The sequence below is a fragment of the Pseudophryne corroboree genome, chromosome 9 (assembly GCF_028390025.1).
Source record: "Pseudophryne corroboree isolate aPseCor3 chromosome 9, aPseCor3.hap2, whole genome shotgun sequence".
Taxonomy (NCBI): Eukaryota; Metazoa; Chordata; class Amphibia; order Anura; family Myobatrachidae; genus Pseudophryne; species Pseudophryne corroboree.
The window spans coordinates 168,537,611-168,565,294 of NC_086452.1; the positions used below are offsets into that span (position 1 = coordinate 168,537,611).

At 46.0% G+C, this 27,684-nt stretch overlaps 1 long non-coding RNA gene across 1 annotated transcript; it reads left to right on the top strand.

Moving 5' to 3' along the window:
* Positions 1–281: 281 nt before the first annotated feature.
* LOC134956849 (uncharacterized) lies at positions 282–26,516 on the top strand. The gene is made up of 4 exons (XR_010186232.1): positions 282–467; positions 1,807–1,948; positions 23,140–23,322; positions 23,909–26,516. It is a non-coding gene; the product is annotated as an uncharacterized LOC134956849 (long non-coding RNA).
* The last annotated feature ends 1,168 nt before the right edge of the window (positions 26,517–27,684 follow it).

The following is a 27,684-nucleotide window of genomic DNA, read 5'->3' on the forward strand; positions in this document are numbered from 1 at the left end:
TATCACCTTCCAATTTATCACTTCACCGAGCTTACTAAATCTGCCCCTGAGGCTGTTGTGATTGGGCAGTGGGCGGGGACGGACTGGCTACCCCACCATGATAAGGATTTTTTCTTCTCTGTTGGGGGCGTGGCCACGGGTCCGTGATTAGGCCACGCCCCCGACTACGTCTAGGCTCCCTGCCTGTCTGTTCTCTACCTGCCTACTCATGCGGAATACTTTGGGCCTGGGCTCTCTACTTCCCCCGCTGCTTGAATACTCCCCCCCCCCCTCCTGATACATTGCAGGATACATTGCAGCTGCAGGCACTGGCAGCTTCCTGTCCATGCGTGTAGCTCAACCCCCACCCAGGCATGAACTTTCCATGGAGCTTACCAAGTTTAGGCTGCTGCTGGCCGGCCATGTGATGGATCGTGTTGCTGCTCTGAGTCTTTCCTCCTTCATCCCCTGACAGCTACAGGCCACAGGTAAACTATACAGTATTTTGCCTCCAGCTCCTCCACCACAGCCTGCAATATGCATTCTAACTCCCACCTACCACTCCTGTAGCCAGTCCCCAAACCTCCACCCCCATAGTCTGCCTGCAGCTATTTTCTGTAGTCAATGTAGCCCCCTGTAGCCAGCCTCCATACCCCCACCCCATAGTGTGCTCCCCTGTAGCCATCCTCCATACCCCCCTCCCCACAGTGTGCTCCCCTGTAGCCATTCTCCATACCCCCCTCCCCATAGTGTGCTCCCCTGTAGCCATCCTCCATACCCCCCTCCCCATAGTGTGCTCCCCTGTAGCCATCCTCCATACCCCCCTCCCCATAGTGTGCTCCCCTGTAGCCATCCTCCATACAGCCCTCCCCATAGTGTGATCCCCTGTAGCCATCCTCCATACCCCCCTCCCCATAGTGTGCTCCCCTGTAGCCAGCCTCTATACCCCCCTCCCCCCATAGTGTGCTCCCCTGTAGCCAGCCTCCATACCCCCCTCCCCATAGTGTGCTCCCCTGTAGCCATCCTCCATACCCCCCTCCCCATAGTGTGCTCCCCTGTAGCCATCCTCCATACTCCCCTCCCCCCATAGTGTGCTCCCCTGTAGCCATTCTCCATACCCCCCTCCCCATAGTGTGCTCCCCTGTAGCCATCCTCCATACCCCCCTCCCCATAGTGTGCTCCCCTGTAGCCATCCTCCATACCCCCCTCCCCATAGTGTGCTCCCCTGTAGCCAGCCTCTATACCCGCTCCCCATAGTGTGATCCCCTGTAGCCATTCTCCATACCCCCCTCCCCATAGTGTGCTCCCCTGTAGCCATCCTCCATACCCCCCTCCCCATAGTGTGCTCCCCTGTAGCCATCCTCCATACCCCCCTCCCCATAGTGTGATCCCCTGTAGCCAGCCTCTATACCCGCTCCCCATAGTGTGCTCCCCTGTAGCCAGCCTCCATACCCCCCGCCCCATAGTGTGCTCCCCTGTAGCCAGCCTCCATACCCCCCGCCCCATAGTGTGCTCCCCTGTAGCCAGCCTCCATACCCCCCTCCCCATAGTGTGCTCCCCTGTAGCCAGCCTCCATAACCCCCTCCCCATAGTGTGCTCCCCTGTAGCCAGCCTCCATATCCCCCTCCACCAGGGGGGTCTTTAAATGGTCAGGGGGGGGGGGGGGGGGGCGTGCCTCTGAGCAGTCAGTCAGGGGGCCCATAGAAATTATGCTATGGGGCCCCCATTGGTATAGCTACGCCCCTGGCTTTGCCCCTCCTGACTCCTCAACTGGGCTCAGCAGAAGACTTGCTGAATTGTTACCTTCTTTTCAATGCTGCTCTTCAGGTAGCTGTGCCCCCTGCATATCCTGGCTGGAGTGTTCCGTGCGGATGTCCTTTCCTGGTTCCTGTTGTTTCTGCTGCTGCATATTTTCCTCATTCTCAGGCTCCTGCTGCTGCAGATGGCTCATCTCATCTCCAGTAACCCGGTATTTGTTTTGACCCCCTTGCTTATACCCCCCCTCCTTTTGTGTCTCCCCCACTCCCCCTCCCCTTCCCCATCATCCTTCTCCTGTCTGTCTACTTTCCCTGTAACTATGGGCCTAATTCAGAGCTGATCGTAGATGTGCGAAAAAATGTACATCTGCGATCAAACTCTCTGACATACCCAGCACAGGGCGACTCCACCCCGCATACCGGGCCCTACCAGTCCCCCGTATATATGCGAAATCATCGCACAGTGGCGATGCTTTCACACTTGCTGAGTAGCTCCCTGCCTCTGCAGCCTAGCTGCTAAGGCAGGCGGCTACCCACCATGTTTTTGGGCACATCGGCTGTGTGACGTCACACAGCCGCCACAGCCCACCCCACAAACGGTCCAGACACGCCTCTTCCTTCTTCCCCTATTCCTCTTTCGCTGTCTGCCATCTCCCCCATTCCTCCTCTCTCACTGCCGTCTCCCCCTGTTCCTTTTCTCTCTCTCGTCTCCCTCTATTCATTCTCTTCATTCTCCCCCTATTCCTCTCTCCCTGTCTGCCGTCTCCCCCCTATTCCTCCTCTCTCTCATCTCACCCATATTCCTTCTCTCGCTGTCCCATAAATGTATAAAAGTTGACAATACATTAGCCTCCAGCTCATCGCAAGTTTCATGAGCAGGGAGGCTGCGAGCATTGGCAGGGGCGGCGGCAGTAGCGGGCATTGACTCGGCGGCAGTAGGAGTCATCATCGATACTCAAAGGACATTATGACTGCAGTGCCTCACCAGCCACTGACCTCACTGCACGCCACTGTCCCAGACATTTACAAAAGTTTAGTATTATTAGTAACAGAGCTAATGGTGCTATGGGGACCACTTGAATGGTGCATAATTTGCGGAAGCTTGTATAAGGGGTATAGATAGAAGAGATCTGTATTGCTGACTGTTTAGGTAGATAACAACTCCTTTGAGGTGTAGAAGTGTAACTGTACTCAAAGAGCCTGGCTTGTTCCATCTTTATTCATTAGATCACTGAATAGCTCTGACAGCCCCTCTTACAGGGCAGCCCTCTGTCACAGTCATGTTTCTTTTTATTTGAGGTAATTCTATTTTAAGGGGACTTCACTTACTGACTAGACTCCTCTTGTATAGTATGAGATGCTTTAGTGTGTGTTCAATTGCATCGTAGGGAGCTGTGATGCTGCATTCACCAACCTCTTCTGTGTCTGTCCTATCCATGGTAGCTGCTTTGCAGGAGTCCTCTCTGAAGCACTTGTCAGAGTCTGTGTCCCAGTGCTGCCTCTCACTGACCTGTAATTATAGAGGGTGCAGGGGATGCAACTGCTATGGGGCCTGGCCATTTGGGGGGCCCAAAGGCCCAGCAAATAATCCTACTGCACTTAAAAAAATAGTACCACTGCCACACGCCATGCTTGGTGCCCTGGGAGGGAGGTGGGGTTTGGGGTACAGACGCACTTGTTGGAGAGAACCCAGAAACATACCTGCAGTAGGGGTGGCACTGCATGACTGATGAACGGATCGTGCTTTGATAGTGCTACACAGTCCCATTGATGCTGATCCCTCCTCTTCCCTAACACCCCTCCCCTACCATACATCATCAGTCTGTCCATCTATGCTCCCCCATACCCCTCCTGTCTGTCCATGGCCTGCCCGGTCCCTGTCCATCTATCCATCTACAGTATGCCCCATATGGTGTTCTGTCTGTCTATGCCACCCCACATCCGCCTGTCCATCTATACCCCCCCCCCTTCCTCAGTTTGTCTATGGTTGGCTCCTGTCCATCTATCCATCTATGGCCCCATATAGTGCTCTGTCTGTCTATGCCCCCTTACATCCATCTGTCCATCTATCCATTTATGCCCCCATATGGTGCTCTGTCTGTCTATGTCCCCATCCATCCGTCTGTGGCCATCCCCGGCCATCTGTCCACCTATTCATCTATGCCCCCATATAGTGCCCTGTTCATCCATCTATGCCCCCACATCCACCGGTCTGTCTGTCTATGCCACCCATATGTCTTTCCGTGTATGTCCCCCGTCCAGTGCTCTCAGGTAGTGTCTCTCCTACTCACCCTATCTCCCTCTCTCACCCCTCTCTCTTTCCTCTTGCCCTGACACTCTCTCTCTCCTTTCTTTCCCTGACACTGTCTCTCTCTCTCTCTCTCTCAGTCTCTTCCTGACACTCTCTTTCTCTCTCTCTCCCTCTCTCTCCACACTGTCTTTCTCTCCCTGACACACTCTTTCTCTCTGACACTGTCTTTATTTCTCTCTCTCTCCCGCCCTCTCTCTCTACCTGACACTCTCTCATTCTCTTTCTCTCTCTCCTTTCTTGTCTCTCCCCCCCTTTCTCTCCCTGAAACTCACTCACCCTCTCTCTCTTTCTTCCTTTCTCCCTGACACTCTGTCTATCTCACTCCCGCTCGCACCCCTGCCTCTCTTGCTTCTTACTAAAACACTCTCTCTCGCTCCCTCTGACACCCTATTTGTTACTCACTTCTTCTCCCCCCAAGGGGCATTGTAGTGACAGTGGTGGAGGGGGGGTCCTTTTTGAGAATTTTCTTTGGTGCCCACAAAGTTACAGTTATGCCTCTAGACTGACCGATAGCAGTGCTGCTGAGGTCCTGGCCTGCTTTATAATCTCCTCACCAGATATAGGGAGCCAGCCATGTACTCCCTCTCCAGTCAATTACCTCAGGCCAATCGCCCCTCCCCTTGTCTCAGTACTATTTACAGAGGCTCCTGGTTGCCATGGAAATTGGACACTCCCACACCAACTCCCTCACTGCCATTGTCAATGAATCTTTACAGCACATTGAAGGCATTACAATAAATATTCATATAATTATCTACACATATGAAAAGGAAAATAAACAAGCATTCTCGTTATACAAATAAATACTTATATACAGTATCATGGCACCAACATGAGTAGGTACATTTATTGGTCAGGGTACCACAAATCTATGAAAGATCAATTTAGTTAATCTTGGAAATTATCAATAATGTTTTCACTGGACTCAGACACTCAGCTTTAACTAGAAAGTATTTAGTATGTTCAAGTAGTGGAATAAATTAGCCCATCCATTATTATGTTGTTTTCACAGATTCACTTTTAACCCTGTTAGAACTCAGTGGGTGGAATTCAAATGTTTAAAAAGTCAGTTGGGTGTCCATTTTTTCCTGTCTATTAGATAGGAAAAAAAAACCTCTCAACTGACTTTTCAAACATTTGAATCTCCCCCAGTAAGCGCATTAAAATGAATGGGAAAAGTCGCACACATCCAGATGGAGTATTTAAAGAGTAACACAACATTAGGAGTTGAAATGTGAATACTATATGATCTCCCATATCTCCTAGTGAGGCTGACAGAAATGGGACTTAATATAGGGAGATGGCAGGAATTGCGTTATTTTAGCCGCCATCCCCTCCACATGAGCCTGTGATTTGCTGCATTTTTCCTTGACATGGCCTAATGACGGAAAGAATCTGTCCCCTCACCCCAGTGTGGTCAGCTGCATCTTATCCCGGGTAGGACAAAGACAAAGTAAGAAGGTATGACGCAACAGCATAGATAAAAAGCATTCAATAGATTCTGAATGAAGTCATTGTTGAAAAAGGTAAATATCTTACAACCTTCCTCTGGGAATTCCTCTCTCTCTCTCTCTCTCTCTCTCTCTCTCTCTCTCTCTCTCTCTCTCTCTCTCTCTCTCTATATATATATATATATATATATATATATATATATATATATATATATATATATATATATATATATAAAAAAAAAAAGACATTATTGTCTTAATTAACATTATAAGTGTGTGATGGTTGTCAATATAAATAGGCAAACTCACCATGAATGTACGACGGACTTCTTCCTGGTTGCACAACTGTTAACATTTAAAGCTTTATGCCTGAGGAAAATAAGCATACCTCTGAAAATCCCAGTTTTTACCTGACAGGTTGATCTTTAGATCTATCTGTATATAAACAAAGAAAGTGTTAGGGTCTCCTGCCCTGTGATGCCACGTCGTCATGGCAACCGGGAGACAAGTGCTAGCGGAGTAACCTGAGCGCAGCTGATACTCCGGTTCGGGTCTTTTGCTGTGCACGGCAGGGGATCCGGTGCTGGTTTTTGTGCTCACAGTCTGTGAGGTCTGAGTGGGGCGTGGACAGCACCTGCTTTATAAACCCTCTTCTCAGGTTAAGCAGATGCTGCTGAATCTTTGTTGGTTAGTCAGTTTCTGAAAGTTAGCCAGTACTGTGTAACTTTGTATTTGTTTGTTGCTTACTGCAAATAGGCCTTGGGATTTGGTACTACACTCTGCCAATCCAGACCTAGCAGTAAGACTGGAGTCAGTCGTTTAACTTGCTGGGGTTCTTTTGCTACTCTGTGAACTTAACAAGTTTGCGGCTGTATTCTCAGACTTGCCTGCCAAAATCCTTTCTCACTGTGCAAGGTGTTCAGGTGTCAGTTTAGTGGCAGTAAGCTGAACCAGTGCACTGCAAGTGAGGACTAGGATTGTGGAGACTCTCCTTGTGTCTATTATTCCATCTCTGACCAAGGAGTTTACTGCCACACCCGTTGGTAACCCCTTAGGGTTTTGCTGTTGCCCTTAGCAACAGCATTTCGGGTTCTCTACGTATTAAAACACAACATCTTGCTTCTTTCCATCTGAGCATTCCTAATACTAGGGAGACACCCAGTTTCTTAGCCTCTGGGCTTCTCTGTTCACTTTGTGTTTATTTTGTTACCCTATCACCTTCTGTGTACGTAATGTCATATTCCCCAGTCTGTCTGTGAGTTCATTTGTTTTGCATCCCTCTCCGTTCAGACACCAGTACATTCCTGCAGGCACTGGTGTGCATAACATATTCAGCAGCCCAATACTCCTGTTGAAATTTTGTGGGAATATGGAGCATACCCCTCAAAATACTTTGCAACAGGTGGTCGATCAGGTGCAGGTCTTGACTCGACAATTTAATGATTTGTCCATTAAAATGCACACCTCCCAGGCCGCTGGCGGAGCTCCCGCAGCAGCAGCACCTTCAGGGGTTAAGGAGCCGAAAGTAAATCTCCCGGATCGTTTTTCTGGAGATCGCTCGCAGTTCTTTTGTTTCAAGGAGAGCTGCAAGCTATATTTCCAGCTTAGGCCTCAGTCTTCTGGGTCGGAGATTCAGCGGGTGGGCATAGTGATTTCCTTGCTACAAGGAGACCCACAGGTCTGGGCATATGCGTTGCAGCCTGACTGTCCGTCGCTTAAAAGTGTTGATGCTTTTTTTACGGCACTGGGCATGTTGTATGATGACCCTGACAAGACGGCCTCAGCCGAGGCTCAGATTTCGATCCTTAAGCAAGGGCGAAGGCCAGTTGAGGTATACTGTACGGAGTTTCGGAGGTTGGCCCATGATAACCAGTGGAATGACCCAGCCCTGAGACACCAGTACCGAAGAGGTCTTTCTAACCAGATAAAAGACCAACTGGTACAATATCCCTTGCCTGATAGCTTGGATCAGCTCATGCAGTTATCCATCCGGGTGGATAGACGGCTGAGAGAGCGTAGGCTTGAAAGGGAGACCGAGGTTCCCTTCTTTCCCAAGGGAACCTCAGACTCTGAGGAATTTTCCGAGGAGCCTATGCAGATTGGGGCTACCTGCCTCTCCTCGCGTGAGAAGACGCAGAGGAGACAGCAGGGGTTGTGTTTGTACTGTGGGAATAAAGGTCATGTGGTAGTATCATGCCCAGAAAAGCCGGAAAACTTCAGGGCCTGAGGGTGATGGGAAATATCCTGTCAGGCCAGAAGTCAGAATTTCCCAAGAAGACTTTTATCATTCCGGTGACCTTGAAGATCCTCGGTCAAACTGTCAAGACTGAGGCCTTTGTGGACAGTGGGGCCGACAGGGTTTTTATGGACCACCAATTCGCCCTGAAACACTCTGTTCCCTTAGTACCCCTGGCATCGGAAATTGAGATCTGTGGGTTAAACGGGGAACCATTATCCCAGGGTAAAATTACCTCTTGCACTAGCCAGATTTCTTTGTTTATTGGAGCCACACACTCTGAAAAATTGTCCTTTTATGTGACTGTCTGTACTTTTGCCCCATTGGTGTTGGGGGTACCCTGGTTAAGGGCCCACAATCCTCAATTTGACTGGGTCTCTGGGGAGATTTTTAGTTGGGGTACGGATTGTTTCAGGAGTTGCTTGAGCCTTCCAGTCAGGCTTTCGCAGCTAAGTTTGCCAGGATTGCCAGGATGTTATGCAGATTTTGCGGACGTGTTCTCCAAAAAAGTTGCAGAGGTACTACCTCCCCATCGCCCCTATGACTGTGCCATTGATTTGTTGCCGAATGCTAAGCTTCCCAAGAGCAGGTTGTACTCCCTGTCACGTCCTAAGACTCAGGCTATGGCAGAGTACATTCAGGAGAACTTGGCTAAGGGATTTATCAGACCTTCACAGTCTCCAGTTGGGTCGGGGTTCTTCTTCGTGGGTAAAAAGGACGTTTCGTTGCGACCCTGCATCGACTTCAGGGAATTGAACCGTATCACGATTAAAAACTCATACCCACTGCCTCTCATTTCGGTCTTGTTTGACCAGCTTCGTACTGCCACCATTTTTTCTAAGATTGACATACAATCTAATCCGAATAAGAGAGGGGGATGAATGGAAGACTGCCTTTAATACCCACTCAGGGCATTATGAATATTTGGTGATGCCTTTTGGGCTCTGTAATGCCCCGGCAGTCTTCCAGGATTTCATGAACGATGTGCTCAGGGAATATTTGGATAGATTCTTAGTTGTATACTTAGATGACATCCTAATCTTCTCCCATTCCCTGGAGGAACATCGGAAGCATGTACGCTTAGTCCTCCAGAAACTCAGAGACCACCGGCTTGGGGCGAAGCTGGAGAAGTGCGAATTTGAAGTTCAGCAAATCGCATTTCTAGGATATATTATCTCCCCAGAAGGTTTCCAAATGGAGGGTTCCAAGGTACAAGCAGTCCTGGATTGGGTGCAGCCCACTAGTTTGAAGGCGCTTCAGCGTTTCCTGGGCTTTGCGAATTTTTATAGACTATTTATCGCTCGATTTTCATCTATAGTGGCGCCCTTGGTGGCACTCACTAAGAAAGGGGCGGATGTTTCTCACTGGTCTTGTGAGGCCAAAGCGGCTTTTGCCCGTCTCAAAAGGGCATTTGTCTCGGCCAAGGTGCTGCGACACCCAGATCCAGAGCGTCCTTTTGTGGTGGAGGTGGATGCCTCTGAGATGGGTATTGGGGCAGTGCTCTCTCAGATGGGAGTGTCTGATAATCGCCTTCATCCCTGTGCTTACTTTTCCCGTAAATTTCTGCCTGCCGAGATGAATTATGACGTGGGTAACCGGGAATTGTTGGCTATTAAGGATGCACTCGAGGGGGTAAATTTACTAAGCTCCCGATTTTGACCGAGATGCAGTTTTTTCATCAAAGTGTCATCTCGGTAATTTACTAAGCAATAATCACGGCAGTGATGAGGGCATTCGTAATATTTTGAAGTCCTAGGAAAAAATCACGAATGAATACACCATCGGTCAAAACGCGGCTGTTTAAGTATGAATCTCGGTCATTTACTAAGAAGTGCAAAGCAAAAAAAAAACAAACACTGCCGTGAAAAATTACAACTCGTAAAAAAGTGCTAAAAAAACCCAGACCTTTATTTTTTATTCGTGATAAGATAGGCATGCACGGATCCATGAGATCCGTGCATGTATATCAGTGGGAAGGGGTGTGAAAGTGCGTATTTTTAAAAAAAAAATGGCGTGGGGTCCCCCCTCCTAAGCATAACCAGCCTCGGGCTCTTTGAGCCGATCCTGGTTGCAGAAATATGGGGAAAAAATTGACAGGGGTTCCCCCATATTTAAGCAACCAGCATCGGGCTCTGCGCCTGGTCCTGGTTCCAAAAATACGGGGGACAAAAAGAGTAGGGGTCCCCCGTATTTTTAAAACCAGCACCGGGCTCCACTAGCTGGACAGATAATGCCACAGCCGGGGGTCACTTTTATATAGTGCCCTGCGGCCGTGGCATCAAAAATCCAACTAGTCACCCCTGGCCGGGGTACCCTGGGGGAGTGGGGACCCATTCAATCAAGGGGTCCCCCCCCCCCCAGCCACCCAAGGGCCAGGGGTGAAGCCCGAGGCTGTCCCCCCCCATCCAATGGGCTGCGGATGGGGGGGCTGATAGCCTTTGTTGTAAATCAAAAGATATTGTTTTTAGTAGCAGTACTACAAGTCCCAGCAAGCCTCCCCCGCATGCTGGTACTTGGAGAACCACAAGTACCAGCATGCGGCGGAAAAACGGGCCCGCTGGTACCTGTAGTACTACTACTAAAAAAATACCCAAAAAAACACAAGACACACACACCGTGAAAGTATAATTTTATTACATACACACAAACATACATACATACTTACCTATGGCCCCACGCAGGTCGGTCCTCTTCTCCAGTAGAATCCAAGGGGTACCTGTTGAAGAAATTATACTCACGAGATCCAGGGGCCCAGGGTCCTCGGAGAAATCCTTTGTAATCCACGTACTTGAATAAAAAAACAAAACGCATACACGAGCCACGAACTGAAAGGGGACCCATGTTTGCACATGGGTCACCTTTCCACGAATGCCAGAAACCCACTCTGACTGATGTCTAAGTGGGTTTCTTCAGCCAATCAGGGAGCGCCACGTTGTAGCACTCTCCTGATCGGCTGTGTGCTCCTGTCCTAACTGACAGGCAGCACACGGCAGTGTTACAATGTAGCGCCTATGCGCTACATTGTAACCAATGCTGGGAACTTTCTGCCCTGCGGTTGACCTAAAGTGACGTCACCGCTGAGCAGAAAGTTCCCAGCATTGGTTACAATGTAGCGCATAGGCGCTACATTGTAACACTGCCGTGTGCTGCCTGTCAGTCAGTACAGGAGCACACAGCCGATCAGGAGAGTGCTACAACGTGGCACTCCCTGATTGGCTGAAGAAACCCACTAAGACATCAGTCAGAGTGGGTTTCTGGCACTCGTGGAAAGGTGACCCATGTGCAAACATGGGTCCCCTTTCAGTTCGTGGCTCGGCTCTGCGTTTTGTTTTTTTATTCAAGTACGTGGATTACAAAGGATTTCTCCGAGGACCCTGGGCCCCTGGATCTCGTGAGTATAATTTCTTCAACAGGTACCCCTTGGATTCTACTGGAGAAGAGGACCGACCTGCGTGGGGCCATAGGTAAGTATGTATGTATGTTTGTGTGTATGTAATAAAATTATACTTTCACGGTGTGTGTGTCTTGTGTTTTTTTGGGTATTTTTTTAGTAGTACTACTACAGGTACCAGCGGGCCCGTTTTTCCGCCGCATGCTGGTACTTGTGGTTCTCAAAGTACCAGCATGCGGGGGAGGCTTGCTGGGACTTGTAGTACTGCTACTAAAAACAATATCTTTTGATTTGCAACAAAGGCTATCAGCCCCCCCATCCGCAGCCCATTGGATGGGGGGAGACAGCCTCGGGCTTCACCCCTGGCCCTTGGGTGGCTGGGGGGGGGGACCCCTTGATTGAAGGGGTCCCCACTCCCCCACGGTACCCCGGCCAGGGGTGACTAGTTGGATTTTTGATGCCACGGCCGCAGGGCACTATATAAAAGTGACTCCCGGCTGTGGCATTATCTGTCCAGCTAGTGGAGCCCGGTGCTGGTTTTAAAAATACGGGGGACCCCTACTCTTTTTGTCCCCCGTATTTTTGGAACCAGGACCAGGCGCAGAGCCCGATGCTGGTTGCTTAAATATGGGGGAACCCCTGTCAATTTTTCCCCCATATTTCTGCAACCAGGATCGGCTCAAAGAGCCCGAGGCTGGTTATGCTTAGGAGGGGGGACCCCACGCATTTTTTTTTTTAATTTTACACTGGTTAATTACAAAAAAAAAAAAAAATGAACCCCAGCACGAATCACACAGATCCGGCCGAGATTCTTTGTAAAAAAAGTCTGCAGTGTTTTGCAAATCACTGCCGTAAAAATGAGAAAAAAACCACGAATGACATCGACATCGGAACAAAAGAAAATCCCGAATACGACAGCTTAGTAAATCCATCGTAACAAATTCAAAAAGTTGCAGTTTTACACTTTCGATGTCATTCGTGATTGAACTTTGACCTGTTTCCGAAAAATACGAATGTTAGTAAATTTCCCCCGAGGAGTGGAGACACTGGCTTGAGGGGGCTAAGTTTGTGGTCTCAATTCTCACCGACCATAAGAATTTGGCATATTTAGAGTCAGCGAAGCGTCTCAATGCCAGGCAGGCACGATGGGCTTTGTTTTTTGCTCGCTTTAATTTTTTGATAACATATCGCCCTGGGTCAAAAAACATCAAGGCTGATGCGCTCTCGCAGAGTTTTGCTCCAATCCAGGAGACCACCGAGGAGCCATTGCCCATTGTGTCCCCATCATGTATTAAAGTGGGCATTACCCAGGACCTCTTGTCATTAGTCCTTAGAGCACAGGAGCAGTCTCCTCCAGACCTTCCGGTAGGTCTTTTGTTTGTGCCTCCTAGGTTAAGACAGCGAGTGTTCCTGGAATTCCATGCCAAGAAGTTGACAGGTCACCCGGGTATTGCCAGAACTCGGGAGTTGCTATCAAGGGCGGTGTGGTGGCCCTCGGTGGCTAAGGATGTGGATCAGTGGGTTCGGGCATGTGACATCTGTGCCCGAAATAAGACTCCTAGAGGGGTTCCTGTTGGCCCATTACATCCACTCTCTATCCCATCTAAGCCATAGACCCACATTTCAATGGATTTTGTGGTGGACTTGCCCAAATCCTCGGGGATGACAGCCATCTGCGTTGTCGTTGACAGGTTTTCGAAGATGGCGCACTTCGTTCCACTGGTTGGGCTGCCATCGGCCAGACGCCTGTCTGAATTATTTATGCTGCATGTTGTGCGCCTCCACGGGTTGCCACTTGATGTGGTCTCTGACCGCGGATCACAGTTTGTGGCCAAATTCTGGAGGGCATTTTGTTCCGATCTCCAGATTTCTGTCAGCTTGTCGTCAGGCTACCATCCGCAGTCTAATGAGCAGACTGAAAGGGTGAACCAGTCCTTGGAGCAGTTCCTCAGGTGTTATGTCTCCAAGTGTCAGACTGACTGGGTTGCTCATTTGTCCATGGTGGAGTTTGCCTATAACAACGCGGCTCACTCTGCTACAGGCATCTCTCCCTTCCTTTGTGTGTATGGGCATCATCCTAAGGCCAATTCTTTTGACCCCCTGGATTCCACGCCTGGTGGTTCCTCTGTGGTTTCGGTCCTTAGAGGTATTTGGAGGAAAGTGAAGAAAGCCCTTGTCTGTGTCATTAGTGACCAAAAGGGTTTTTGACAAACGGAAAAGACCCTGCAGCTTCAAATTAGGAGACTTCGTCTGGTTGTCTACCAAGAATTTGAAGTTGAGACAGCCATCTCATAAGTTAGGCCCCCGGTTCATCGGCCCTTATAAGATCACAAGGGTTATCAATCCGGTGGCATTTCAGTTAGATCTGCCCCGTTCTTTGGATATCAATAAAACATTTCATTGTTCCCTTTTAAAACGGGCGATTAGTAATCCTTCCAGTGGAAGACCTTCTCCTCTTCTGATACGTGGCCAGAGGGAGTTTGTTGTTGAAAGGATTCTTGACTCCAAGATGGTTCGGGGTCGGCTGTCATTTTTGGTGCACTGGAAGGGGTATGGCCCGGAGGAGCGGTCGTGGGTGCGCAGTTGTGATCTTCATGCCCCCAGACTGATACGCTCTTTCTTCTCGCGGTTCCCCGATAAACCCGGTGGTAGGAGTTCTTTGACCCCTCGTCAGAGGGGGGTACTGTTAGGGTCTCCTGCCCTGTGCTGCCACATCGTCATGGCAACCGGGAGACAAGTGCTAGCGGAGTAACCTGAGCGCAGCTGATACTCCGGTTCGGGTCTTTTGCTGTGCAGTGGTTACAGGCTCTGTGCACGGCAGGGGATCCGGTGCTGGTTTTTGGGCTCACAGTCTGTGAGGTCTGAGTGGAGCGTGGACAGCACCTGCTTTATAAACCCTCTTCTCAGGTTAAGCAGATGCTGCTGAATCTTTGTTGGTTAGTCAGTTTCTGAAAGTTAGCCAGTACTGTGTAACTTTGTATTTGTTTGTTGCTTACTGCAAATAGGCCTTGGGATTTGGTACTACACTCTGCCAATCCAGACCTAGCAGTAAGACTGGAGTCAGTCGTTTAACTTGCTGGGGTTCTTTTGCTACTCTGTGAACTTAGCAAGTTTGCGGCTGTATTCTCAGACTTGCCTGCCAAAATCCTTTCTCACTGTGCAAGGTGTTCAGGGGTCAGTTTAGTGGCAGTAAGCTGAACCAGTGCACTGCAAGTGAGGACTAGGATTGTGGAGACTCTCCTTGTGTCTTTTATTCCATCTCTGACCAAGGAGTTTACTGCCACACCCGTTGGTAACCCTTTAGGGTTTTGCTGTTGCCCTTAGCAACAGCATTTCGGGTTATCTACGTATTAAAACACAACATCTTGCTTCTTTCCATCTGAGCATTCCTAATACTACGGAGACACCCAGTTTCTTAGCCTCTGGGCTTCTCTGTTCACTTTGTGTTTATTTTGTTACCCTATCACCTTCTGTGTACGTAATGTCATATTCCCCAGTCTGTCTGTGAGTTCATTTGTTTTGCATCCCTCTCCGTTCAGACACCAGTACATTCCTGCAGGCACTGGTGTGCATAACAGAAAGGCCAAAATAAAGAATACAGCATGGTAGCTGATGGAGGTAGAATAACTTATTTGTCTTTGTGGCTAATTTGTGATTCTGTCCTGCAAACATGAAGCTGCAGTTCCCCGACTCAGTGAAGTCTGCTCCAACCAAGACAATCGGCAGGATGTAATGAGTACGAGATCACCGTTGGTGCATGATGCCAGGCGATCTTGGATGTTTTTTAAAGAGGCAATCACTTACAAGGCATGTTTTTCCTTGTAAATGTTTGCCTATTTAAAAAACGTCCCAGATCAGCTGGCATCCCGCACCAATGGTGATCTCAGACTCTAATACATCAGGCCGAATAATTCAGTACACTTGTTAGGCACTTACAGACCTTTTGAAAATAAGGATGCATTTAATTTAAAGAGAAAACATCATTTTAATAATGATTTTAATTGATTTAATAGGATCTACAAAGGGGGGTACTCACGTAGAGATCCATGCTTAAAATCAAAGCTATCTGACTAGATTGCGTAGATTTTAAGAACAGATCACTTGTGTGTACCTCCCACAGCGATAGCGCATCGCTATCACCGGTGCTAGATTGGCCTGTATGCAGGCTCTATCTAGCACGTCATTCATTTCACCCGCCGGGTGAAATGAGCAGCCCCCCCGTCCTCCCCCGCATCGCTCAGCACACATTGCGCTGTGCTGAGCGGCGGGAGAGATGTGTGCTGAGCGGTTCACTCAGCGCACATCTCTCCCGTGTATATGGCCCTTAAGATTGACCTGTAGGCTGTAACCATAAAATTAAATCACGGAGAAGCGTGCATTGGTTTAAGCGTGCATTTACACAAATGGTATCACACGAGGATCTTCCTTTTTGTATTTTCCTTTTCTTTACATGTTAACATTGATTAAGCAGTACTGAAAACCAGTAGCGGATCTTGCCACGGGCAAGTAGGACTTTTGCCCGGGGCGCCGCCTTCCGGAGGGCGCCGCACCATGGCATGATCCGCTGCTGATGTGCCCCCCGCTGATCGCTCTGTCCCGCTGCCGCCTGCTGCCCCCCGCTGTGAAGGGAACTAGACGCGTAGCGTCTAGTTTCCCCTACATGGAGAGGACCTTTACTGTGCGGTGCGCGATGACATCATCGCACACCGCACAGCAAAGGTCCTCTCCACGAAGGGAAACTAGACGCGAGCGTCTAGTTTCCCTTTGTGGAGAGGACCTTTGCTGTGCGGTGCGCGATGACGTTATCGCGCACCGCACATCATTTCACTACAGTACAGGGGGCATAAATGACCACGCCCCCTGTTTGAAGCCACGCCCCTTTGCCCGCCCAGGGCGCTGGAAGATGTAGAACCGGCCCTGCTGAAAACATTTGATTCTCATACAGTTCATACATTATCACACAGTTAACCAGTTATTGGGATATTATGAAGTGACTATTCGCTGTTAACTTTGTCATATTACTCTTTTGCAATGTGAACATAATTACTTACCTACACACGACCACTGTGGAGTGCTATGATGTATCTTGATTACCTCATCCTCCTTGTGGGCGGACCTATGCAAAATTTAGTGTGGTGTGGCAGAAAATTAATAACTTTAAAATAAACCAGGTTCCCGGCTGTACGCTATCCCCATTCCTTCTCAAAATGTTGTCTGCATATTTCCGCTTTCATCACCAGAAGTTGTCATCGGAACGTCCTATGGTACTTCCTCCAGCGTTGTTACTGTCCATGCTGGATGTGATTATCCTCCTTTGCACGTCTTCCACTCTCGTCCATCTAACCACAACCAAGATGGCGGAACCGGGACTTCCGGTAAGGGCATTGTTATGGATACCCGTTTTCATCATAATCCTCACAGACCTTATGCAATCTGCATATTCCACTTTTTACATGTACAAAAAGAGAAAAGGGGGCATTTAGCAGCATCAGTTGTATATAGAGATGAGTGGATTTGGTTCTCTGAAACCCAGATCCGAGCCCGGCTTGGGACTTCCCACCATACTCGGAAACCAGAACGAGGCAAAACGTCATCATCCCGCAGTCGGATTCTCGTGGGTTTTGGATTCCATATAAGGAGCCGTGTGTCACCGCCATTTTCACTCCAGTCCTGGTGAGTGTAGCAAGAGGACGTGTCTCCTCAGTATCCATCTGTGTGGGAAAGTGGTGTGGCGACCTGCTCTTATGTGTCATTCCAGTGCTGTCTTGTGCTGCATCAGTCCAGTGGTGGTTTCTTGTGCTGCATCAGTCCAGTCACAGTGGTGGTGTCCTGTGCTGCCATAAGTCCAGTGCTGCTGCTGTATAAATCCAATCCAGTGGTGCTGTCTTGTGCTGCATCAGTCCTGTGGGGGTGTCCTGTAATGCTATATGGCAGTGCGGATGGTGTAATGGTTAGCATTACTGCCTCACAGCACTGAGGTCATGGGTTCGATTCCCACCATGGCCATAACTGTGTGGAGTTTGTATATTCTCCCCGTACTTGCGTGGGTTTCCTCCGGGTACTCTAGTTTCCTCCCACAATCCAAAAATATACTGGTAGGTTAATTGGCTCCCAACAAATTAACCCTATAATGAATGTGTGTATACATGTGGTAAGGAATATAGATTGTAAGCTCCACTGGGGCAGGGACTGATGTGAATGGCCAAATATTCTCTGTAAAGCACTGCATAATATGTGTGCACTATATAAATAACTGGTAATAAATAAATAATATGTCCAATGGTATTGCTGTATAAGTACAGTGCAGTGGTGCTGTGTTGTGCTACATCAGTCCAGGGGTGGTGTCCTGTCCTGCCATAAGTCCAGTGGTGCTGCCGTATAAGTCAAGTCCAGTGGTACTGCCGTATAAGTCAAGTACAGTGGTACTGCCGTATAAGTCCAGTGATACTGCTGTATAAGTCCAGTGGTACTGACGTATAAATCCATTCCAGTGGTGCAGCCGTATATGTCCAGTGGTACTGCCGTATAAGTCCAGTCCAGTGGTACTGCCGTATAAGTCCAGTGATACTGCTGTATAAGTCCAGTGATACTGCCGCATAAGTCCAGTGGTAATGCCATATAAGTCCAGTGTAACTGCCGTATAAGTCCAGGGGTACTGCTGTATAAGTCCAGGGGTACTGCCGTATAATTCCAGTGGTACTGCCGTATAAGACCAGTGATACTGACGTATAAGTCCAGTGGTGCTGCCGTATAAGTCCAGTGGTGCTGCCGTATAAATCTAGTCCAGTGGTACTGCCATATAAGTCTAGTGTAACTGCCGTATAAGTCCAGTGGTACTGCTGTATAAGTCCAGTCCAGTGGTACTGCCGTATAAGTCCAGTGGTACTGCTGTATAAGTCCAGTCCAGTGGTACTGCTGTATAAGTCCAGTGGTACTGCTGTATAAGTCCAGGGTTTACTGCCGTATAAGTCCAGTCCAATGGTGCTGCCGTATCCAAATAATCCAAATAAAGGGGTTATTAATATTTAATCCAAATCATTTTTACAGGGTTTGCCCTGTGTGGTGTAGGGGTACGCTCTCCCGTGCTGCATATTGTTATATAACTCCTGAAAAATAATTGAGAATAAAAATTTGGAGGATAAAATAGGGAAAGATCAAGAACCACTTCCTCCTATTGCTGCTGCTGCCGCTGCTGTCGTTGCTGCTGGGAGTCGATCGTCATCCCAGAGGGGAAGTCGGAAGACTACTTGTAATACTTCAACTAAGCAATTGACTGTCCAACAGTCCTTTTCAAAGAAGATGAAACATAACAGCAGTCATCCTGTTGCAAAGTGGATAACTGAGGCCTTGACAGCTATGTTGGTGTTAGACGTGTGTCCTGTATCCGCTATTAGTGCAGTGGGATTTAGACAATTGATGGAGGTAGTGTGTCCCTGGTACCAAATCCCATCTAGATTCCACTTCGCTAGGAAAGCTATCCCCGGACTATACAGGGACATTAAGAAAAGTGTCCTCAGTGCTCTTAAAAATGCGATTTTACCCAGTGTCCACTTAACCACCGACATGTGGACAAGTGGAGCAGGGCAAATTAAGGACTATATGTCTGTGACAGCCCACTGGGTAGATGTATTGCCTTCCGCAGCGACAACAGCAGCGGCACCAGTAGCAGCCTCTCATAAACGCCAACTCATTCCTAGGCAGGCTACGCTGTGGTTCACCGGTTTCCTTAAGAGGCACACCGCTGACAACCTCTTATGGAAACTGAGGGACATCATCGCACAATGGCTTACCCCACTTAGACTCTCCTGGGGATTTTTGATATTGGACAATGCCACCAATATTGTGCGTGCATTGCGGCAAATTCCAGCACATCCCATGTTTTGCACATACAATTAATTTGGTGGTGCAGAATATTTTTTAAAAATGACAGAGACGTGCAGGAGATGCTGTCGGTGGCCAGAAAAATTGCGGGCCACTCTCGACATTCAGCCACTGTGTGCCACTCCTTGATGGGCCAGGTGTTTGTGCCGCACACTTGTGTCGCTTAGCTTAGTCATACAGCTAACTCCTTGCACCTCTTTTAACTCTTCGCATGATGTGCTGTTTGGGGACTATTTTTTTTAAAGTGCCATCCTGACTGCCACTGCAGTGCCAATCCTAGATGGGCCAGGTGTTTGTGCAGCACACTTGTGTCGCTGTGCTTAGTCATACAGCTACCTCATTGCACCTCTTTTACTTCTTTGCATGATGTGCTGTTTGGGGCCTAGTTTTTTTAAGTACCATCCTGTCTGGAACTGCAGTGCCACTCCTTGATAAGACAGGTGTTTGTGCCGCACTCTTGTGTCGCTTAGCTTAGCCATCCAGCTACCTCATTGCACCTCTTTTTCTTCTTTGCATGATGTGCAGTTTGGGGCCTATCTTTTAAATCTGCCATCCTGTCTGACACTGCAGTACCACTCCTAGATGGACCAGGTGTTTGTGCCGCACACTTGTGTCGCTTAGCAAAGTCATTCAGCTAACTTATTGCACCTCTTTTTCTTCTTTGCACTATATGCTCTTTGGGGCCTAGTTTTTAAAAGTGCCATCCTGTCTGCCACTGCAGTGCCACTCCTAGATGGGCCAGGTGTTTGTGCCACCCACTTGTGTTGTTTAGCTTAGTCATCCAGTGGCATCAGTGCAACCTATTGGCCTAAAAACAATATTGTGAGGTGTGAGGTATTCAGAATAGACTGGAAATTAGTGGAAATTAATGTTATTGAGGTTAATAATACCGTAGGATCAAAATTACCACCAAATTCTGTGATTTTAGCTGTTTGTATGTTTTTTCTTCTTAAAAATAATCCAGATCCAAAACCGAAACCAAACCCGAAAGGGTGCTTTTGGCAAAACCAATCCAGATCCAAAACACGAGCGAGGATCCAAATCCAAAACCAAAACACAAAAAGTGCCCGCCGCACATTTCTAGTTGTACAGTATATATATATATATATATATATATATATATAAAAAACAGCAAGTGCCAATATAAAATAATATTGAATAAACCTGTTAAAAATTGATTTTCTCAAAGAGATATAAAATCATACTTAATCATCTATCAAAAAAAATTAAAACATACAAACAATAGGTGTAAATTAGCACACCTACTGTAAAATATCTATAAGTTTTATTTAATATACTGTCTATTAAAATCAAACAAAATTTCAGTATATTAATGCTACAAAAACCACTAACTCAAAATCAGAATTTATTCCTGTGGGCATTACATTTTTATAGGTAAAAATCATATTCATTTCCATCTTTACTAGTGAACTAAGAATATCTTTTGATCTTTCTATAGTCTCTACTAGTTTCAAGTTCAACCCATTTTTTTATTTTATTTCCTGTAATGAGCAGTTATGTATTTAAAAAAAATGAAATGATAGCGCATGGATCTCAAGGCCTTTTTTGATATTCCTACAGTGCTCTCCTATTCGTACCTTTTAATGGTCTTGTTGTCCGGCCAATATAGAATTTGTTACATGTGCACTCTATTCTTAGACTACATTAGCTATATTACATGTAATGAATTCTTCCACTTTATGTTCATAGCCATTGATATTCACTTTTTTACATTTAGAGGTGCTGGACCCCTTAATATTGCTACAACCAATGCAAGAACTGCATGGTAAAATCCTTTAGAATTGTTATAATCAGAACGTTTCTTCCTTCTGGAGTAAATACTCCTACCTAGTTGACTTTTAAGATTCTTAGCACTCCTATAGATGTGTACTGGTTTTTAGGGCAATAAATTCACGATAACAGGATCTCTCTGCAGGATCCGCCAGTTTTTCTGAAAGACCTTTTCAATGTCCCTGTGCTGTGAATTATAACTGGTAACAAAGGCCCACTTAAATTTGTCATCACCTTCCCTCTTTTCTTTATTGCACAGGAGGTCCTTTCTATTTATAGTTTGAGCTCTTAATAAACCCTTTTTTCTCTTCATTTGATCCTTTCCACGGGCCAAAAAAACCCTTTTCATTATTTGTGCCTGTTCCTCGATCGTCGTTTTATTTGTGCAGTTGCATCTTAAATGCTTAAATTGCCCACCTGGGATAGACTCTAACCAGCCCTTATGGTGACAGCTATCATTGGAATCGGTGGATTTCTGGTAAGTCTTTGTTTGCAATTTACCATCTTTGACATAGATAGAGATGTCAAGAAAATTCAGACTTGTAGTGTCAATGTTAAATGAAAGTTTAATATTGCGATCATTGGCATTTAGGTGAGAGCAGAACTTTTCCAAAGTTTTTCTATCCCCCCTTCAAATAAAAAATAATAATAATCTATATATATCTACCATTTCACCTGGCTTTTACAATTTCTTAATTACACAATACATACTCCTCCTCCCAGAAGCACATAAACAAATTGGCATCACTAGGAGCAAACCTAGTGCCCATGGCCATTCCTGTAGTCTGAAGAAAATTTTTGTATGTAAATAAAAAAATTATTATGTTCCATGATGAACTTAATTCCTTAATGAGGAAAATCCTGTAGAGTCTGGGTCATGTCTGATCTTGCTAAAAAAAGGTTTTGGCAGCTTCAATCCCCTGTGTGTGTGTGATTATTGTATAAAGTGAACTAAAGTCCACACTAAATAATATCCTTCCTCCCATTTGATGTAATCTAGTATATTCACGATATCTCTTGTATCCTTTAAATGGGATTTATTAGTGAGCACCAATGGCTGGAGGTAAAAATTGATCATCTCAGATAAATTTGTTGTAAATAACTCCATCCCGGAGACTATTGGTCTTTATGAATTTTAGGCAATATATATATATATATATATATATATATATATATATATATATATTACCAGAACCTGTGGTTTATCATTGATGATGAACTTTTCATCTTTTTCATTTAATGTTCCATTTAGATGGTACATGTCTATAATTGATTTAAGTTCCACTATGAAAGTATCTGTAGGGTCCTTTTTTTCATCTTTTTATATACACCTTTATATCATCTAGCTGTTTTATTACTTCTTGTTCGTATTTCACCAAATACATTAGGACCACACCAACTCCCTTGTCGACAGATTTAATTATGATGACATCATTCTTTTTTAGATCCTTTAATGCTTCTCTTTCTTTTGAGTTTAGGTTGATTCTGATTTTCTTTGTGCTGACTTCTTTTATTTCTTCTAGGACCTGTACAGAAAAGGTCTCTAAGAAACCCCCCTTCATGTGTGCAGGGAAACACCTAGATTTTGGTCTAAATGTGGAGGTGTATATCAATATAAAAGTTAAAATCATTTATCTTGAATGAAGGTGCATATTTCAGTCCCTTTTCTAGGACTGATCTCTGATGTTGACTCATTTAGTGCAAATGAAAGATTTTAGTTTTCATACGTCCAGATTTTGGTGTTTCCTCTGTGATTCCCATTCCTACAGTTCTTTTCCCATATTTTGACGTTTATGGGGTTTAATCTGTGTATTTTTTATTCCTCCCCTTTTAACCCTCTTGGTTTTTAAGATTATTTTAGTGGCCACTCCTGCCTGTCCCTTTCTAGAAAAGGGCGTGGGGTTTCTATGTTATTATCTCCCCTTAGATATCATATCTATTTCAGACAGGGATTAGGTTGGGTTCATATACTCTTCTCTCCTGATACGGAGTTGTATAATTCAGTCTAGATCTAATTTAATTGGTTCTCCAATTTTGTGGTGAATGGGTTTGGTAACTTTATCTCTTATCATTGTCTTCCTTCCAACTAGTTGTATTCTCCCTCCTTTTGGTATTTGGTAGGATCTATTCTCTGTTCTGATTTTTTTCCTCTCTGGGTCTCCATCTTTGTATTCCTTCCCTTTGTTTGTTATAGAAGTGTTTTTGTGTAAATTCTGGATTTCAAAGTTAGTGGGGTCCTCAACAATAAGTTTTTGATCCCTCATAATTTTTTTTCTCATTTCCTTTCCTTATTTTTTTTTTCTGTTTTGTTTAATTTTATTTTCTATTCTTTTTTTCCACAGACTACTTTACAGACTACTCCCTACACCTTGACAAAGATCCCTAGAGGATCGTAATGCATTGGTGGGGGAGTCTGTTGTTCAATAAGAGGGAATGCTGACCGATATGGAGAAGACATTGCAGTGAAAAAATGGGGCCCCCGTTTTTTTCTAACAGCCACTACCCACATGTGATCTACAACTTGGGTATGCATCCCTACCTTTGCTTTTAAGCGAAGAATTTGTCTATGCTGTAAGAATAAAAGGTTGTTTTTTTTTACATATAAAACCTGCTCCCATTTTAAGCTTTCTCATTTGGAGAGGAATTCTACTCAATCAGAGTGGCTAAGTGAGAATACGGGAACACGGAATATACAGTATGAAGTATAAAGACCCACCTGTTACTCCATAATACAAGTCTATGTTTGTGAGTGACCTTTATAGGAGTCACCACCAACCCATTGCTTTTGGAAAAGTGCAAAACATAATAAGAATTATACTTTTTGTCTGAACAAAAGTCCATGTTTGTGAGTGATTTCCAGAAGGGGCATCCCGAAACCATTTCTGTTGGGTGAAAATTAATACACTCTATTTTGTGTGGTGATAGGCTGTTTTAAATCTTCACTTCTGTGAGTGTCTGGATTTGGGGGATTCCCAACACATTCTTTTCCATTACATTTGAGTGGCTTTTTAATTGAAAGCATTGGTTGAAGTGTGCATTTACCCAAATGGTATCATATAAGGATTTTCCTCATTGTGTTTTCCTTTTCTTTACATGTTAACATCGATTAAGCGGTACTGAAAACATTCAACATCAAGAACAACAAAAAAACCAGGGGAGTACTAACTGTTTCTTTATATGTTTTTACTTCTGTATTTTCTTAAGCGCACATATAAGTATTAGGTAACCCATTTACCGATATTTCGTTTAGGGTCTGTGGTGTGACCCTTCATCTTATGATTCATTAGGGCAGTTTAATTGTGCGCACTCAGATTGTACCATTTGTTTTTATTTTTGTATGATAATCAAAACTGAGCATTTCTGGCCATTTTTGGACTGTTTATCTGTATTTGGCCAAAATGATCATGCCTATATATTACACAAACAGGCCAATCGCCCAATTATTGACAAGTCAACCCAATAATTGTATAGGGTGTACCTATCTTAAGAGATGCTCTGTAATCCATCTTCTGATGTTTTCTATTTGGAGGGCATGGTGTATTAAAAGTGGACAACCCCTTTAAATGTTGGCATCTATTTGTTAGCTATGATAACAATTATAGATGCTGAAGCACTCCATGACTACAGCTCCCACACATCCCATCTGTATAAAGAATGCTGACAGATTTAGCAGCTGTTCTGACAAAAATATGCTTAATAAGATACAGTACAAACATAAAATTAACGAAGTATAGTAATCTTCACTAAAACGTGACCTTATCCCAGAAAACATGCACATTGTTATGGTTCTGTTAGGTGGACACCTAAATGAATACGCAGGAAAACATTGGGCAAAATTAATTGTTAAGAGCAGTAGCAGCAAACCCTTAGACTTAGTTATCACATTGGGGCCTGAGACATGAAGTGCAGCCCTGAATCACTGACGTACAATGTGCTGATGCTGACTGTGACACATATGTCCATAAAAATATGATAAAAAAGATGCCGCAAGTAAATAATGTGTACAGTATTCACATGCATATGCTTAAGATACACCAAAAGCATAGGTGTCAGACTTACATCAGAAACCTGAGCCCACCCATAACCCAGACAAGTCATTTCCCTCTATGGCCGTGGGAGTTGGGATTGATCTGCCAGTGTTTGGGATGCCGGCATCAGAATACAGACTGTGGCATCCCAAAGCCTGGAATCCCAACAGGGTTAGGCCCACTAACCCTAACCCGCTATCCCTGTAGCCTAAACCTAACCCTCCCCTTTCCGCAGCCTAACCCTAACCCTCCCCAATGGTGCCTAAACCTAACCCCCCTTCCCCACAACCTAAACCTAACCCTCCCCTCCCGCAGCCTATCCCTAACCCTCCTTGGGGGATGCCTAAACTTAATCCTCCCTCCTATACCTAACCCCCCCAGGGCGCAGCCTGACCCTAACCCTCCCCTTGTAGCCTGAACCTAACCTCCTCTTCCCCTGTGGCTTACCTGTTCTGCATCCCAGTGGATGGTCGTTTGGGATCCCAGCTGTTGAGATTCCGGTGCCGGGATGTTGAACCTTTGTTGGCATTCCAAATAGTGTCTGCATTCCGGTGTCGGTATTCTGATTGCCGGGATCCCAACAGCAGGGATCCTGACCAGATCCCGGCCCTGGTAGCAGTATCAGGAAAAGAATACACCTACACAGGTTATGAATATGGTTCAGGCCAAGTTAGTCTAGTGACATGGCAAACAAATAAAACTAAGATCTGATTGGCTGACATGGTTTAAGTCTAGATATGCATCTTTGAGTAGCATTTGTAAATAACCGTGGCTGTGTTTGCTGGTTTCTGGATTGTCATAAAGAACAATAATTCTGCTATGGTCCTGATTCCCCTCTTGTTGTTTCCTAACTACTGTGCTATTATCTCCTGCACTCATGCAATAATGCAATTTAATTGCCTTGCATGAACTGCAGGCAATTAGTTTTATCCAGAGAGTTTAATTAGATGAGCAATGAATTACTCATTTAAAAGATTTTAGGTGATATGGGAAATGCTCATTGAAATACTGTACAGAATACAATACAGTTGTTTTTAAATTTGGGTAATTAATCTCTCGCGTTTAATTGCATGAAATCATATAACATCACATTATATTTTCTAAACAGTTAAACCCATGAGATTTAATTGTAGAAACTAAAAATTGCCCATCTAGAGCTTACCTGAATTTATTAAAAATGAATAACAATGTAATCAAGTGTTCTTTTGTTCTTACATAAAACATATATTCACACTAAAAATATATATAGCTATCAAGTGCTTTTTCTCTAGAGTAAGAATTCAGTTTTCTCTCCAATACTGCTGTATCAATAAATATAATGGCTTTACATTATATTTCCTTAATTGATTTGTCTTGAGGTGTGATATGAGGGGTCTAAAGTGTTGAAAACCACTGAACAGAGGAAGCAGATGAGGGATTTATTCATGTATTGACTGTTTCCTATAGGATTGTTTTGAACACATAGGGGTATATGCAATAGCGGGCGAAATCGCGGCAATTATCGCCGTTTTTTCAATTCGACCAAATTCGCCAGGTGAATTCCGGAAGGTGGCTTCCGGAATTCACCATATGCAATGAAAAACGGATTCGCCAGAGTCGCGGGCGAAAATCGGCCGATTTGGCGGATTTTGCCGCGATTTTTAAAAACGGGAAAAAACGGGGAAAAACCCGAAAAAAAAATGGCGTGGGGTCCCCCCTCCAAAGCATAACCAGCCTCGGGCTCATCGAGCTGGTCCTGGTTCTAAAAATGCAGGGGAAAAATCGGGCAGGGATCCCCCGTATTTTTAAAACCAGCACCGGGCTCTGCGCCTGATGCTGGTGCCAAAAATACGGGGGACAAAACGAGTAGGGGTCCCCCGTATTTTTAACACCAGCATCGGGCTCCACTAGCTGGACAGATAATGCCACAGCCGGGGGTCACTTTTATGCCGTGCCCTGCGGCCGTGGCATCAAATATCCAACTAGTCACCCCTGGCCGGGGTACCCTGGGGGAGTGGGGACCCCTTCAATCAAGGGGTCCCCCCCCCCCAGCCACCCAAGGGCCAGGGGTGAAGCCCGAGGCTGTCCCCCCCCCATCCAATGGGCTGCGGATGGGGGGGGCTGATAGCCTTTGTGATAAAAAAAAGACATTGTTTTTTCCATTAGTACTACAAGTCCCAGCAAGCCTCCCCCGCAAGCTGGTACTTGGAGAACCACAAGTACCAGCATGCGGGAGAAAAACGGGCCCGCTGGTACCTGTAGTACTACTGGGGAAAAAATACCCAAATAAAAACAGGACACACACACCTTGATAGTAAAACTTTATTTCATACACCGACACACACATACTTACCTGTGTTGACACGCCGACTGCAACGATCTCCGACGATCCGAGGGTACCTGTCAAAAAATTATACTCACCTTCCAGCGTCCAGAGGTCCAGAGGTAAATCCACGTACTTTGTAAAAAAACAAACCGAACACCCGCTCCACCGGACTAATGAAAGGGGTCCAATGTTTTCACATTAGAATCCTTTCCCCGAATGCCGGGACATCACGTGACTCCTGTCACTGATGTCCCTTCAGCCAATCAGGAAGCGCTACTGCCGTGGCGCTCATCTGATTGGCTGGACGCCGTCTGTACTCTGACAGCGCCTCGCACAGCTCCCTCCATTACTTTCAATGGTGGGAACTTAGCGGCTAGCGGTGGGGTCACCCGCCGGTCACCGCTGACCGGCGGGTGACCTCACCGCTAGCCGCTAAGTTCCCACCATTGAATATAATGGAGGGAGCTGTGCGATGCGCTGTCACAGCGATCAGCCAATCAGGTTAGCGCAACGAAGTTGCGCTTCCTGATTGGCTTAGAGACCTGTCAGTGACA